The sequence below is a fragment of the Haplochromis burtoni genome, unplaced genomic scaffold (genome assembly GCF_018398535.1).
Source record: "Haplochromis burtoni strain Fernald_Lab_line unplaced genomic scaffold, NCSU_Asbu1 Contig_1068, whole genome shotgun sequence".
Classification (NCBI taxonomy): Eukaryota; Metazoa; Chordata; class Actinopteri; order Cichliformes; family Cichlidae; genus Haplochromis; species Haplochromis burtoni.
In genome coordinates this window covers 53,424-68,678 of record NW_024583429.1, presented here as the reverse complement: position 1 = coordinate 68,678, position 15,255 = coordinate 53,424, and the positions used below count along the sequence as shown (strand labels likewise).

Here is a 15,255-nt window from a genome sequence, read left to right as displayed (position 1 = left end):
AAGGTGAAACTGCACCATACAGTACAAGGCATAATCACTTTTACATATTCACCATGTACAGATAAAACGATGAAAATATATTAACTACTTTTTATTACAATCAGCATATCCTCCTAAAATATACTGAGAGTGGCGTGTAACTGAAAATATTGTCAACCCCAAACAACAGACTGAACATTGGTTTCACCCTGGAAACATCCTTTAAATGTAAACCCACAATGTATACAGTGGTCCCTTTCTATAACGTGGTTCAACTTCTGCAGCCTTGCTGTTTTGTGGATTTTTTTGTGTGCAATTTTGAGCCCATTCTCACTCCTGAGGCGTAACATCCCGACGCATGTGTAGATTGACTCCAAACGGTTCTCATATGTCCTCAGTTTCCAATGTCATCATGTAGGAATGTGTTGGGTGCCCGAAAACATAATATGTTGACGATTTGTCACCTAGCGTAAAATGTTTGTTTGTTTTTTACAACGCATTGTGTTCTGTGTCCTGATCAGCTGTAGACCATTGTCAATCTCCTCCTGTCTCTCCTGTACAGTACAGAATCGCTACATTGATAGCTTGCAGTGTATGTCTAAATTTCTGTACTTTTCTCCCCAACACGTTTTGCACCATCAAAGGCACCTGCGGTAGCACCCAAAAGCCAGAGGAAGATAGCCATTGCACAAAATCTTGAACTTCTGATTCATTGATTTATTAATGATTAATTGATGTTGAATTCTCTCGCAGGTGCTCTATTCCCATGTTCTGGACCTGAAAAGAGGGTTTGATTTTTGGTTTTATTTTATAATACTGGACTTATTTTTCTACAAAGGTTTGAACTTTGAGAGTGTTTAAACAAGAGAGAAAAGTGAAAATGTTCGTGCCTGTGTGAGAAAAGTGAATAAAGTGTGTAGTGACGGGTTTTACAGCCTTAAAACATCTATGATAATTGTAAAAAATTAAGTTGGCTACTTTGCAGACTTCAACTATTGCGGGTTATTTTTAGAACATAACACCCACAATAAACAAAGGACCACTGTACATTACAATCTGATTTATTAAAAACAAAGTATTCTTAATGTATTTATTATAACTTAAAACCATGAAATTACCTTAAAACTGCATAACCGCTGATGACGGCAGCCACAAAAGGCATAAGATGTAAGTGGATGTTGCTGGATTTAACTAGCTGAGCACAGCCCGTCTCCTCAAATTCACTGGCTAACATCCTGTTTGCTAATGACATCAGTTCCTATCACAGACTATAGTGATTTTAAGGTGGCTCACGTGAGTTACCATTTCATATTTAATATCTAAGAAATATAAAATAACATTCTACCTTAAACTGAATTCATTTTTGATATCACAGCAGATTATTTTTAATGAGTTCTTATTTGTTGAAAATGCAGAGGAGCTGGTTGTGAACTGAGCTTCAGAGAAACACAACATACAGATATTCAGTGTGAAGCTTTGAGTGGAAAAAGAAAAACAACAGAAAAACATGCGGATCTGGGAATAATCAAAGCTTCCATCTTTATCCATGAATCTGAAAACGTGTTTCTGAGTGAAACAGACAGACATGTACAGACTATCTGTTCAACAGTCAAAGTGTTTCTCTAAAGAGGCACGAGTACACTCTTTAGATTATTCTCTGCAAACAAACACTGAGGAACCAGGAAACCACACTCTAAATCCAGGACAAAGAGGTTCTGTGAATGTGGTGTTGAAGGTATGGAGGTGGATCAGGGTGTCAGAGGAGACTCTGTAGAAGGACAGAGTGCCAGCAGGACAGTCCACATACACTGCTACTCTGTTAGAGACTGAGGAGGAGGAGAAGGAGGAGGATGATATGGATGTTTCTCTGTTATTGTGACAGACAGAGTAACCATCATCGGAGCAGCTGAGACTCCAGGATTGATCATTCCACCCAAATGAACAGTTATCACTGCCACTTTTCCTTCGGATTTTTCTATAAGTCACTGATATGTCAACATCTCCTTTCCACTCAACCTCCCAGTAACAGCGGCCAGTCAGGCCATTTCTACACAGCAGCTGAGGATGAACATCAAATCTGTCTGGATGATCAGGATATAAATGAACCTCCTCCACATGTGTCACCTTTCTTTTGTTGTCAGACAGTTTGAGGTTTGTGTGTACTGTGTTTGTATCTATTGTGAGTTGACAGGAATCTGATGGAGAGAACAAACACAATCCAGTTGCAGTTATTGTTATCATCTGTTGATTGATTGACACTATGATGACTTCTGACATCAGAGAGGTGAATGAGTGATGTGACAGTTTGAAGATGGTTGAATGTGTGCTGCTTTGTTTTCATGAATCACATTAAAAACGCACTTACACTTCCTCAGACCTGGTCTCAACCATCGGACTCCAGCAGGCTCCACCCTGAAAGGAGGAGGGGGATCAGACCAGCACAGTCTCTTTCAGCATGCACACGAGGACATTACATCATCATACACTGATACTGCTAGACAGTGATAAAGGAACAGTCCAACATTTTCAGAAATATGTGGCTATCTGTGAACCAGTATCTTTCAAATGCCACTCCCCTCCCCCAAACAAAACAAAACAAAACAAAGAGAGTTGTTGATTCTCACCAAGCAGAAGGTCCATATACACAATCACCAGTGTTTCCAAGTCCCAAGCATAAGTATTAAGAAATTTAAAGAGAGCATACGGGGCATATTTAAAGAGAGCCTCCACCAGTGAGTGAATGAATAGTGGCATTGTAAAGCGCTTTGGGTGCCTTGAAAAGTGCTATATAAATCTAATCCATTATTATTATTATTATTATTATTATTATTATTATTATTATTATTATTATTATTATTATTATATGGAACAAGCCAGGCAGGGGAACAAAGTGAAAAATGTAAAGACTGTGGGAAGACATATAGTTATAGATATGTCCAAAGATCCCAAAACAACTGCAAAGACACTAGTGAATGACTTAACGTAGTCGTGAATTGTACAGGGTGGGCCATTTATATGGATACACCGTATTAACATGGGAATGGTTGGGGATATTAAAGTCCTGTTTGTGGTACATTATTATCTGTGAGGGGGCAAACTTCTCAAGTGGGTGGTGACCATGGTGGCCATTTAGAAGTCGGCCATCTTGGATGCAACTTTTTTTTTTTCAATAGGAAGAGGATCATGTGACACATCAAACTTATTGGTAATGTAACGTGAGGGTTCACTAGATGGTTTGGAATCTCTCTGAATAATTAGGAACAGCAAGATGGAGACGGATAACTTTTTAGCAGCCACTTTACTCTCAGCACACCACAACAACAACCCACACTTCCTATGTGCCGCCCTCATGAATACTTCACTGGCCTCTCAGAAGCCAGGAAATCTTATACTCAGATCAAAACAGGGAAAACAACCAGGTAGATATAACACATACTTATTACTGGTTTGAACATGCATGTCTAAACATTCAAACATGTAAACATGTAAATATCAAAATACGTAACCACCAAATAGCTATATAACTAGCTTTATAACCTTTGTAAACACCTCTTTGTATATCAAATTAGATTTAAATTTACTTCTACACTTTACAGTAATGCCACAAGAAAAACAATGGTTTTAATGTCTTCCTCCAGTACCAGACCTTTTCTCCATACCTGAGAGTTTCCAGTTTCCAGGATGGATTCTTCTGTTCAGGCAACAACAGCTTCATTCCCAAGTCTCCTGGATGATTGTAGCTCAGGTCCAACTTTCTCAAATGGGAGTGGGAAGAACTCAGGGCAGATTCCAGAGAAGCACATCCGTCCACTGTGATCAAACAGCCTGACAGACTGCAGGTACATACCAAAAAAAGTGTTTTATTTTCTTCCCAGAGAAAGTGAGCTCCATCCCCTCAATTTAATTTACCTACATTTATAAAAATGTCTTAACTTTTTATAGCAGAGATAACACTACAATATAAGAGAAAGAACCACAACTCTCAGATGGTCCCCTGTCAGCAGCAATTGGTCACAGGAAGGAGGAAAATCGTCTTACAACTAGGAAGAGACCGCCAACAAAATCTTGCTCAGGGAGGTTTAACCATCTGCTTTAACATGTAGGTGATGTTGGTGCGAGTGAGGACAAACAGCCCATGAGTCCTGTGTCAGATTAGATAAGACTGACTGATAAGGTTCAGTAAATGCTTCAGTAAAAAGATTCAGGTAACTCAGGCGGGAAAAGCAGGGCTCTCCTCACATAGTCCATAATGTAGATGGGGCGCTACCAATGTCAACCGAGTTGGGCAGTGGAAGGAAATGTGAGCTATATTCACTGAGCACAGGTAAAATAGCATAATAAATTAAACAAACAAAAAAACATTAAATGGAACAAAATGCATCCAGGATCATTTAAGGATTAAATATTGTTTGGGACTGTGTAAATAAAACTAAATTAAAATTTTCACGATTATAAAACTAGGGCAAAAAATCTTGTTATTTTTATTAAGTTATACAAACAAAATGCAAAAGAAAAAAAAGAGCAAAGCACATCTTGATCTGACCTGAGAGTTTCAAGTTTGCAGTATGGACTCTCCAGACCAACAGACAGAAGCTTCAATCCCAAATCCTTCACGTTGTTGTTACTCAGGTCCAGCTCTCTCAAACTAGAGAACCGCATGCTAAGAACTGATGACAGAGCTTCACAGGCTGTCTCTGCAAGGTTACAGTGACTCAGTCTGCAGATTTATACACAAAAACACAAAGAACACTGATATAAGTCACAGTCACCTCAAGGTGCTTTATGTTGTAAGGTAGACCCTACAATAATACATACAGAGAAAAACCCAATAATCATATGACCCCCCTGAGATAAGGAAGACAAGATAAAAAATTCAGGGTCACCTGATCTAGCCCTAACTATATGATTTAGCAAAAAGGAAAGTTTGAAGCCTAATTTCAAAAGTAGAGATAGTGTCTGTCTCCCAAATCCAAAATAGAAGCTGGTTCCATAGAAGAGGGGATTCAAAACTGAAGGCTCTCCCTCCCATTCTACTTTTGAATACTACAAACCACGGGCAGGAAACATGGCAGGTGCCAGGGCTGTCCCACCAGGAATGATTCTAAGACTAGCATGACCTGGGCACAATGCAAGAAATATGTCTGCAAGGAGCATGCACACACTCTCTTCACATCCTGTGTACAGTAGTGAAGAGAAAAAATTTGGCTGTTGGACAAGAACTGTTCCATGTTCTGACTATGTTCTTATTATTTTCTGTTTCACAAATGGTTGAATTTCACATGAAATATGTACCACCCCTCCAAACAAACAGCAAAAACAAACAAAACATAACAAGTTAATAAAAAAAAAAACTTCAACTCTACCATTGCCAGTCTCAGGCCTGTATAAGAAAAGAGGAGGGGTGATTGAAAGTGATGTCATGGTGCTAGAGCAAAAATTAATAAGATTCATTCTAAAGGGCATGGATGTAAACACCACGAGAAAGATTCAGATCTAGAATTAAACATTTGACCTGATGGTGGTGCTAGAGAAAAGGTCATGTCATCACCAAAGACCAACAGGGTTCATCTACTTGTGATTATTAATGTTGGCAGTAATTTTGAAAAGTTCTCAATTCAAACTTTTCAAGATACATTTATTCTAAATTAAAAGTTTGACTTCATGGCTTGATGGTGACACTAGAATTTTATTATCAAGAGAATACTAATGTATTCAATAAATAAACAAAGTGCCTGACGCAAACAATTGGTCAACAATTGTATGTAAACCATTTTGTAGAGGTAAATAACCCCCATGGTAAAACATGATAGTAATATTTGAGGAGAATAGGAGGGTTAACTGATAAGAAAACAGAATATATATTGATCTGACCGGAGAGTTGTCAGTTTAGAGTATGGAAACTTCACTCTTGAATCCTGCAGGTCGTTGTTACTTAGGTCCAACTCTTTCAGACTAGAGGACTGGGAGTTGAGAATTGAGGAAAGAGCTTCACAGCTTTTCTTTGAGAGGTTACAGCCACTCAGTCTGAAAAATAAAAGATAAACTGAAAACACTGTTGTAGTGCAATGACAGTACACTGAAGTATTATTAGATTTAGCAATTTTTTAAGCAGTCTTGATCAACAATGTCAAAATTATTTTTGTAATTTTTTCTTAATTTCTTTTCTTCTTTGAGGCATCAAACAGTTCAATGCTCCCTGACCGCTAAGGACTCAACAACAATTATCTTATGTCTATGTTCAAAAAGTAAAAATCTCTCTCTCTCTCTCTCTCTCTCTCTCTCTCTCTTACACACACACAAACACACACAATTTAAACAAACCAACAAAAAAACAAAACAAATCATCCACTTGCATTGTAACTGGCTTCTGTACATTTTGGAAATGTTGTTTATATTTTTAGGTAGGATGGTGGGGCAGAAATTGGATTAATTGTAATTCAGAAAAGGGTTCCATGTTCATCTTTCTTTTGTTTTGTTTTTGTTTTTTTTTTGTTTTTGGGGGGGGTGCTAAATGTGGGTTGTCGTACAAATTTGTGCTATCTGAATGTTAAGATATAATCTAACAATACTGTGTCAGAATAAAACGTAATTTTACATTATACATTAACAGAAATGCATACAGTCTTGAAAACTTTGGATTATTACAAAGTCACAGAACTACAAAAAAACCTAGGAGTTTCTTTCAATTTTAAAAAGTAATTTAGAGATATCGGTTGACCTGATCTATGAGGGAAGCAAACAGGAAATCATTTAATATATGACTGTTCTATTTTCAATCATTTGTGAAATCAACCATTTTTAAATATAGTGATGAGTATATATTCACTTACAGAGCTTTGTTGGAAGTTTTGACCACTGGCAGCAGCCTCAGAAAAGCCTCCTCTGAAACAGAGTATTTCTTCAGGTCAAACACATCCAGATCTTTTTCTGATGACAGTAAGATGAAGACCATAGCTGACCACTGAGCAGGAGACAGTTTATCTGTGGAGAGACTTCCTGAACTCAGGAACTGTTGGATCTCCTTCACTAGCGAATAATCGTTCAGTTCATTCAGACAGTGGAACAGATTGATGCTTTTCTCTGCAGACAGATTCTCACTGAGCTTCTTCTTGATGTACTCGACTGTTTCATGACTGGTCTGTGAGATACTTCCTGTCTGTGTCAGCAGACCTCGTAGGAGAGCCTGATTGGTCTGCAATGAAAGCCCAGAAAGAAACGGAGGAACAAGTCCAGGTGTCCATTTGGACTCTGTAAGGCCTTGTTCACAGCACTCTGGTGGAGATACTTTATACTACTTTTCTTTTTAAAAAAGAAAGACTTCTGGGAGGTTGGTTGTTGTTTTTCCAGCAGATTGACTCCAGAGTTGATGAAGGTCAGATGGACATAAAGAGCAGCCAGAAACTCCTGAACACTCAGATGGATGAAGCAGAACACCTTGTCCTGGTACAGTCCTCTCTTCTCTTTAAAGATCTGTGTGAACACTCCTGAGTACACTGAGGCTGCTCTGATATCGATGTCACACTCTGTCAGGTCTGATTCATAGAAGATCAGGTTTCCTTTCTGCAGCTGATCAAAAGACAGTTTTCCCAGAGACTTAATCATCTTCCTGCTCTCTGGACTCCAGTGTGGATCTGTCTCAGCTCCTCCATCATACTTGACCTTCTTCACTTTGGCCTGAACCACCAGGAAGTGGATGTACATCTCAGTCAGGGTCTTGGGTAGTTGTCCTCCCTCTCTGGTTTTCAGCACATCCTCCAGAACTGTAGCTGTGATCCAGCAGAAGACTGGGATGTGGCACATGATGTGGAGGCTTCGTGATGTCTTGATGTGGGAGATGATCCTGCTGGCCTGCTCCTTATCTCTGAATCTCTTCCTGAAGTACTCCTCCTTCTGTGGGTCAGTGAACCCTCTGACCTCTGTCACCATGTCAACATAGTCAGGAGGGATCTGACTGGCTGCTGCAGGCCGTGTGGTTATCCAGAGGTGAGCAGAGGGAAGCAGTTTCCCCCTGATGAGGTTGGTCAGTAGCACATCCACTGAGGTGGACTTTCTAGGGTCAGTTAGGATTTCAGTTTTGTGGAAGTCCAGAGGCAGTTGACACTCATCTAGACCATCAAAAATGAACACAACCTGGAAGTCTTCAAAGCTGCAGATTCCTGCTTCTTTGGTTTCAGTAAAGAAGTGATGAACAAGTTCCACCAGGCTGAACTTTTTCTCTTTTAGTATATTCATTTCCCTGAAAGGGAATGGAAATATGAACTGGATGTCCTGGTCGGCTTTGTCTTCAGCCCAGTCGAGGGTGTATTTCTTTGTTAAGACTGTTTTCCCAATGCCAGCCACTCCCTTTGTCAGCACTGTTCTGATTGGTTCATCTCTTCCAGGTGAGGCTTTAAAGATGTCTTCTTGTCTGATTGTTGTTTCTGGTCTATCTGGTTTCCAGGATGCTGTTTCAGTCTTTCTGACCTCATGTTCATCATTGACCTCTGCAGTTCCTCCCTCTGTGATGTAGAGCTCTGTGTAGATCTCATTCAGAAGGGTTGGGTTTCCTTCTTTAGCAATCCCCTCAAACACACACTGGAACTTCTTCTTTAACTTCGTTTTAAGTTTACACTTACAAATTGCTGCAACATGTTCTGAAAACAATAAAAAAAAATAGAAAACAATGAAATGAAATGCATATGACTATTTGTGCCCCCTAAAATATGCATGTGTAATATTTTTGTTAACATTAATGAGACATTACTAAATGTTCCATTCATCCAGCAGCTTAAATATCTAGAGAAATTGTCTTACTGCTCTGCAGACGGTCAGCCAGCTCCTCCTGCTTCAGTTTCCTTAGGAAGTGCAATGTGATCTTCACAAATGCTTCTCTGCTGCTCTGCTGCTCATCATCCTCACCCTTCAAAACCTCCTCATTCACAATCTTATTCTCTACGCATTCTGGGTAATCTGGACTCAGAACCTTCTGGATCTTCTTCAGCTCATTCTTTACAAAAAGGATGATATTGTCCTCCAGCAGCTGGAACAGAATACTTTATGAATGACCCAGTCAGACTGAAATCATGCAGCCAAACATCAGATCCATGTTGGACAATCCACTGGTCGAACAAAGAGCAGCATGGAGATGACTGGGAACAGATGACTGGACTTTCTCATTGGTAACTTTATACATTTGTGTCACGTCTTAATTGACTGTTCAGTTGTTCTCAGTAGGATGATGCACCTCTTTATTTTGCTGCTAAATATGATACCATCACTCTCAACTTCCATCTACCTAACATCCACTCACTTAAGAGCAAGGGACATATCTTCTATGATCTCTTTACCAACTGTAAGCTAGACTTTCTCTGGTCAACTGAGACTTAGCAATGCCCACTGACTTGTCTCAGTTGAATTAATCCACTCCTCCTGGGTTTGTTAACATCTTTCAATCCTGTAGTACTGGCCGGGGACTAGTACTGGCTCATCTATCATGAGAGGTGAAAAGTCATACTAGTCTCTGCTCCTGTGTCAGTTCTTTTGAATCTACTGTGTGTTAAATGTCTGTTCCTACTCCTAGCATTATTTCAAACTGTCTACCATTTCCCTAAACTCAACAATCATTTCCCAAATGATTTTGCTGCCTGCCTCACATCTATCACAGTATTAATAACTCTCTCATCAGAGATTTTGTATCTTACCTTGAGAGTTTGGATTTCAGCAGCATATTGGTGTTGCTACTCAGTCTAAAGGAAACATTTGAAACCTGATTTGCTGCTCTGGTGTAACCCTGCTTACCTATGAAACTCTCTTTATTAACAATTCTCTATTAATAATTCTCTCTCCAGTAGCATTGACTCTTTCATAGACATTCAGAGTTTATTCACCATTGAAGAACTGATTTCACTCTACAACACTGAACTCCATGAAAAAAAAAGATCTGTTTTCTCCTCTTTCTCTACCCCCTGAGTTTACACCTGAACTTTGACTATTACTGTCACAAACTTTAGAGGCTCTACAAAAGAACTGGACTTGTATAAAAATCATAAACGACATTATAAGGACAGCATCGCTCACACTTGCCCAGTTACTATTGTCATATTATCTCTTCTAATGAAGGTAACACCAAGTCACTCTTTTCATTGCTTAACAACATCATCCAGTCTCCAAAAGTTGATTCTGTTCATCTGGACGTAGCGTTTGTGGGAGAAATGTTTCGTCACTCATCCAAGTGACTTCTTCAGTCTCAGCTGACTGCAGGTTTCCCCAATCTTATAAATAGTACATTTGCATAATGACAATCTGCATGTCTTTGGACGGTGGGAGGAAGCTGGAGTACTGGAGGTATTTTATCATTCATTTCTTCTCCATGTACTATCTTTCATAAATACAACAACAATTTCCACTGACACACAAATGACATCCGGCTTAACAACAAATCTACCTTGCCTCCCTCCTCACTCACTGACTATATATCGAAAACAAAATCATGGTTGTCTTCAGATTTATTCAAAATAAATAGCGACAAAACTAAGGTTCTCCTCATTAGTATAAAATCAACACGATCCAAAACAATTTTTCCTTAGTCAGTGACTGTTCCTCTGTCTCCCCCTCCTCACGGGTTAAGAGTCTGGGTGTCATTCTCGACAATACATTATACTTTCATTCATTGTATTTGCATCAATAATAATAATAATAATAATAACAACAATAATAATAATAATAATAAGTATTATTATTATCATTATTATTATTATGTAGATGTTTTTTAATAGTAAAGTAGTTGTTGAACATGTGCAGACCATAAATATGGAGTCCAGGTGTGTTTCATGCTGCTGGGCAGACTGACCACAGGGAAGCTCTGAGCTGTTCTGGCCCACTCTGTGGAAAAATCATGAAGAATTAGTCCAAGTACAGGATGCCGATCCACCACATCTTTGATTGCACCATTAATGCTAAGTACAGGTTTATGAGCAGCATGCGCTCACAATCAGATTAGTTCGTTTTTCTCCTTTTCAGAGAAAACCTTTCATACATTCTTAAACCTGTTAGAAGACATACTGCATGAGTATTTTGAACTAAATGCAAGCAATGGAGTGTTGAATACCTAAACAGAGAGAATTGCAGCAGTCCAGTCTAGAGGTGATGAAGGCATGAATAATTTTCTTTTAGATTTTTAGGAGGAAGATAAGGCTTCGCTTTGGCAATTTCATGTAACTGATAAAAACTGTTTTTCACAACTGTGGACACTTGCTTCTCTAATTTAAACTGTTAGCAGTCGGACGTACCGCCCACGGGACATTGGATGGTTTAGGGGACTAATAGGACTGCTAAGGGGTTAAAAGAGCTATCTAAAAACACTCAGAGATTTCTTACAGTGTGGGAGTGATAACAAGCAAGAGGCCCAAGGGTATCCGTTGACTTATCCAAAGGGGCATGACTTCATAAAACAATAACTTCGGTCTTATTTTCGTTTAGGGTGAGAAAATTCAGTCTTTAACATCATGTAGACAGTTAAGGAAAGGTGGCAGTGGGACAGAGACATCCAGTATCAAGGGGAAGTAAATTTGGATGTCATCAATATAACAGTGAAAGGCAATGTTGTATTTCTTGAAAATAGATCCCAAAGGCAGGATGTATAAGGAGAAGGGAGTTGGGCCCAAAACAGACCCATGTGGCACACCGCAACAAATAGGGGCGGAGGAAGAGGAGTATTCTTCAGTAGCCACAGAAAAGGACCTCTCTGATAGTTATAATTTAAACCCTGTTTATTACGGCTCCTTTAAGACCAACAATGTGTTAAAGTCTCGATAAAAGAATGTTATGTTCAGCTGGACTAGAACAACAGAAAATCAAACATGCCAGAACATGTTGAATAAAAAAGGTTAGCTAGCTCTTCAACCACTAGTTCCAAACTAAAGTTGTGTTGGGATTAGATAATTTGCAGTGCCTCAAAAATACTATGCTTTTTATTAATAATAAGTGTTATAAAGTTATAGAGTACAGTATTAAGTGGACACAGCCCTGAAAAATAAAGGCATGAAACCATGTGTGCTGCGAGAGTAGAAAGCTGCAGACTCTTGCTCACACTTGCGTTGGAAAATGTAGATAAGAGGGGACCATCTCTAGTGGAAGGTTACTGAGACACTGTTGTTTAGACTAGAATGAGAGAGCATCTGGAATAAAACTGTTAGGGGCACAGCACCATTTTGAGATCCGTGGCAACGTGTCATGCAGGACGCATCTCCTTTCTAGAAGTAATGTGAAAGAGAAATAAAGGGTTAAATGGTCTACTGAGCAGTGTTTTGTCTTCCATCGGATGCCTCTGAGGAACCAAAAGAACTCAGCGAAGTGTTGATATTTACAGTTGGCATCATACATCATACAGTTAGTAAAAGCAGAGAATAGTGAGCAGCGGTCAATGACTTTATCATGCGTAACTGATGCACAGGTCCCTCACTGTTCAACTCCACATTACACACTGCGATATTAAACATCACTGGGAAATGATCTGATATCCCACGGTCCTTGATTTCTGTAATACAAACATCCAGACTGTTTGACAGCACCTGAACAAGTGTGTGGCATTTCGTGAGTTGGATCACACCCACTGAGTAAGATTAAAGTGTCCATAAGGGGAAGGAAGTCCTTTACTAGTGGTCTAGTCTCACAGCGTACATGGATGTTTAACTCAACAACAATTAAAACACAGTCATATCCTAGCATAAGATTCCCTAGTAAGTCTGCAACATCAAGATTAAAATCCTTAATGCATTTCAGTGGACGATACACCACAGCTCAGAGGACTGAGGGAGCGGAGTTCAGTTCCAAAAACTGCACCTCAAAGCTGGGGTAGAAAAAAGGTGGCAGTTGCCGGCAGCGAAATTTGTTTTTAAATACCAAAGCTAGCCCTCCATTTCTACCAGTGATCCGGGGAAGTTCAGAGAAGGAAGAAAACTCACTGGGTCGAAGCCAAGTTTCCGTCAGGAATATAAAACCCAGTCCTGATGAGATTAAAAAAGAAAAAAAAAAGTCATTTCAGATAAAAGTCTTGTTTGCCAACAACATATATCCAACAACATCAAGCAGTTAAATCAGCTCTCAAAGACTTCATGTTACTAACAGCTCACCTCTCTGCAGCAGATGCCTGCTGGACTTTAAAATCAATGAAATGTTCTTTAGAATTGTCAGTCTTTAAGGACACACAGCTGGGTGGAGGTTCAGGCTGGTTCCTGTGAATAATGATGAAGCAGTGATGTGAGTGCTGAGCTGTGACATGGAGAAGAGTTATGGACAGTTAGAGATGGTCATCTCACCTCTGAGCTTTGGTCTGGCTGTCATGTTCCCCACACAGAGTGGTTTTAGAGGGAGGGACTCCCTCCTCTCTGTCCTCACACAGATCCATGCTGCCGAATTCACATCCACGTCAGCTCACACAAACCTTCTACCTTCACCTGCAGAGGAAACACCAATCATTCATGTGCACATCAACTGAAATACTATTAATGCTATTGTATAAGTTTAGCGTGACTTGTTTTTTCTTGTCTTTTCTCATTTTCACAAAACACAAGAGATGTAACATTTCTTTTAGTTGCCGATGTTCCTGATGTTGGTCTTGCCGTGCCTTGGTCCTCTAAACTACTGAAGTGATGCACTGTACTGTGGTAAGTAACATAAATATAAATGTAACATAAAAAGTTACAAATATTTTACCAAATGTTGTAAAAAATGACTTGAAAAAACATGTTTTTGTAAGGTTTTGAGCTAAATGTGGAAAGATGTTGATGTTAATTTCAGCACGTTTCCCTTTACAAACGGCGCCCCATAGTGTAGCCTTAATGTGGTCAGACTTTTTAATTGGTTGCTCCTAAATACACTTTTATTGTAGCTCTGTTTTACTTGCACATGTGTGTGAAATGCTCACGTTTACATCATTTAACACATGGGCACACAGTAATCAAATTACTCAATGATTCGGTCCAGCACTATAATAGATATAGAATGACTGAAAACAGAAAGGAAGCTGTTTATCAAGAACCCAAAAACACAAGAACAGCTTGAACAGATGAGTCAGCTATCTGGGCTACGATGATGTTAAATCATTTTTTATTGCACAGAAGATTAGAGATGATCTGCCAACACAGTCTCATTCCTAACTCATCAAAGGACCTCTGTGATCACATTTTGGACACAACTGGAATCGACAGCAAACAAATTCTTTGCAATTTGTTTTACATTGCTCGCATTTATCACTGTGATCACAAACTACAAAAGGTAACTGTTGTGGAAATTTTAAATAAACTGCAAACACCCGGTAAGCGTCTTTTTGAAGCAGAGTTTATTATACACACTGCATGTGGAGAGAGCGCTGCCTTACATATGACCCGGCCAAACTCATGGACAAAGGAAACTCCTCAGCACATCACGTAGCTCTATACCTCCCAGGTCAGCTCATCCTCGAACCCTTCCCCCCAAAGGAGAATTACGACCAACCGGCACCTCCCTTATGCGGTGCTTATATGCCTGTAACCCACATACAATGACCCCATTGTGAAGGTGTGATAAACATAAGGCCCACTTGAGATAACATCCTACATGCATATAACTATGTGACAAAGTGATACTATTATTACCAATGTAAAATACATTTTACTACATAGAATAAAGAAATCTTCCATCACAAAACTATTTCCACATCAGCTACACCAACAGAGAGCTGACAGACAGATAGTCCAAGAGGATTTCATGATACCATCAAAATGATTAGTTTAGCCTTTAGTTATAGAACATAATTCACATGCAGACATCACAATTATAGAATTTAATAAATCCAGAGCTACAAACGTAGAGAAATGTTTTTTTAAAAAAACCTTAAAGTTATGAAATATTACAGTGATCTATAAATACAGTCAGGTCAGTTCAGCTCCATTAGTTTCTGTGACGCCAAAATTATCAGCTGTTAGCAGAGGAATGTTTTTAACTGAACACTTCCTCATGCCTGAGTGTGTCACGCTACATGTGGGTCTGAGTGTGAACATTAACTTGGTTATTACAACTTTATTCTTCTCTGTTCTTTCTGTTTTTAAATGCGTGCTTCTGTTTTTCATCAACAAATAGGAGTCCTTGTTAAAGTGGTTCAGATCTTCACATCTGAACATTTCTCTGAGTTTTTTGTACATACACCGGATCCCAAATTATTATACAAATTGTGTTTATTTAAGTTTCATAAAGATTAAATAATGTTTTTCAATTAAACTCAAGGATGGAATTGTGGTGGTGATCTTTGGATCACTGAAA

General features: G+C 39.1%; 1 pseudogene; it reads right to left on the bottom strand.

Moving 5' to 3' along the window:
- Positions 1-840: 840 nt before the first annotated feature.
- LOC102303865 overlaps positions 841-15,255 on the bottom strand; it is a 16,361-nt pseudogene continuing 1,946 nt past the window's right edge.